This window comes from Erinaceus europaeus, chromosome 18 (assembly GCF_950295315.1).
Source record: "Erinaceus europaeus chromosome 18, mEriEur2.1, whole genome shotgun sequence".
Lineage (NCBI taxonomy): Eukaryota > Metazoa > Chordata > Mammalia > Eulipotyphla > Erinaceidae > Erinaceus > Erinaceus europaeus.
The window spans coordinates 8,776,357-8,778,428 of record NC_080179.1 but is presented as its reverse complement, the minus strand read 5'-3'; the positions used below and the strand labels follow the sequence as shown (position 1 = coordinate 8,778,428).

At 37.7% G+C, this 2,072-nt stretch overlaps 1 pseudogene; it reads right to left on the bottom strand.

The window, feature by feature from the left end:
* Window positions 1-337: 337 nt before the first annotated feature.
* Window positions 338-779, bottom strand: LOC103121975 (NADH dehydrogenase [ubiquinone] 1 beta subcomplex subunit 4-like; annotated as a pseudogene).
* Window positions 780-2,072: the final 1,293 nt, after the last annotated feature.

The window sequence follows — 2,072 nt, the reverse complement described above, 5'->3', positions numbered from 1 at the left end:
TTGTGTTTTTTACCACTTTCCAGACAAACTGAACTATTTTTTTCTTTGTCCTTTTATTCCTGACTATTTATTATCTCCGGTATTGTGGCATGGCATATATATATTTGGTAAAGGACTTTTGTTCTTTTGAGTGGAATTGTCTTCACTTTTGTCATAGGGTTGAGCAAACTTTTTTTTTTTTTAATGAATCTGGTCCACGGACAGGTGGTGTGCTAAGCTTTGCCAAATAATGTATCTTAGTTGGCAGTCTGAATGACAGCGAGTAAGGCATCATACATCAGAGCCCTTGTGTCTACTTCACTTCCAGCTGTGTATGCTGGGTATAAAATGTCCTTCCTTTTTTTTTTTTTTAATAGTCAGTATAAGATTTATTTAAGCAATGATTCATCCAATGATCATTGCTGGACTTAATACGAGATGCTAAGTTTTCGATCCAATTGTCCTTCCTGGATAAGTTTTTCTCTCCTATCTCTTTCAGTTTTAAAAACATAATACCAGAGGAAGAGGGGTTCAGTTCCAAGAAGAGCTCCTACCAGTGAGTTCTTTGGAGTGGGTCTAAAGTCGGGATAGATGTTTGCTGATCTTGCATAGGCCCAAGTAACAGTGAAGGATCTCCAGTGAGCCCTCGGTGGCTGGGGTCGCTGTACTGAAGCAGGTACTCTCGCTTCAGCCTGGACCTTATTGCTAAGCGCTCGGCTTCTGGTTCCATCATATCTGCCAGGATCCAGGGTCGTGGGGAGAGTGGCCAGCTTCGATGGTTTATACTTGGGGATCAACATCTTGGCGTCCTGGCAAGAAACTGCCTGAAGCTTTCCTTTTCCTGTCTGTAAATAACATGTAGCTGCCATTTCAAGTCTGCTTAACTAAGGACTGCGTTCACCACCAGGAGTTACTCCTGCTACTGGGATAGATAGATGTCGTTTATTTGCTGATTTAACAGGTTTTGTAATTCTAACAAATCAATTTTCTAGTACTAATAATTAGGGGTGAAGGGGAGATTATTGGTTAAAAGTCTCTAATTTGAGGGAAGTGCAAAATGTAATTTTAAGGAGCTGTTGAATTTACACTTACATTTCAACTTTTGTTAACAATACTGTGAGAAACATTTCCAGCTCATTCTTTCTAGTAGAATTAGGCTTTGCTTTGTATTCTAGGTAAATGTTAATTATTTGCCTTTCATATGTCTTCGTAAAGAAGTAAGGTAAATTCCAGTTGTCTAAACAAGCAACTCTATCACCTGAGGCCATTGAGAACTTCTCGGTGAGACTCAAACATTTCTGCTTTATGTCCCATGAGAGAGAGAAAACAGAGTATCACATATTGCCGGCATCTCTTCCTGTCTTTTCCAATATTATCTCTCAGGAGCTTTGTAGCTGTAGTTTTTCTAAGTACTTAAATACTCTTGATCTACTTTTTACATATGTTTTGAGACATAGGCCAAGCTCTATGTTTTCCCCTATGTAAATAATAGTCAACACCGGACCATTTGACAAAGTTTTTTTTTTTTAATTTATTTATAAAAAAGGAAACAATGACAGCACCATAGGATAAGAGGGGTACAACTTCACACAATTCCCACCACCAGAACTCCGTATCCCCTCCCCTCCCTTGATAGCTTTCCTATTCTTTATCCCTCTGGGAGTATGGAGCCAGGGTCATTGTGGATGCAGAAGGTGGAAGGTCTGGCTTCTGTAATTGCTTCCCCGCTGAACATGGGCGTTGACAGGTCGATATGATTGAATTTCTCTGTCAATTTACAAAAAGTTATGCAGGATTATTTCTAGAACAGTTTAATCAGGTCATTTGTTGACAGTGCTAGTAGCTCATGGTCTTCATTATTATGGTATTAGAACTGCTCTTACAAGTCATCATATGCTGTTCTTTTTAGACAATTCTGTTTTGGGTTTTTAAAAAATTCTTTCATATGTCCATGTATATTTTATCATTTGCTTTTAATTTCTGCAAGAAAGATTTCTTGGATTTTAATTGGTAAATAGAATTTTCAGGCAAATTAGGGGAAAAAGATAAAACATGCTTTCTTGATTTTTTATATTTATTTATTTATTTTCCCT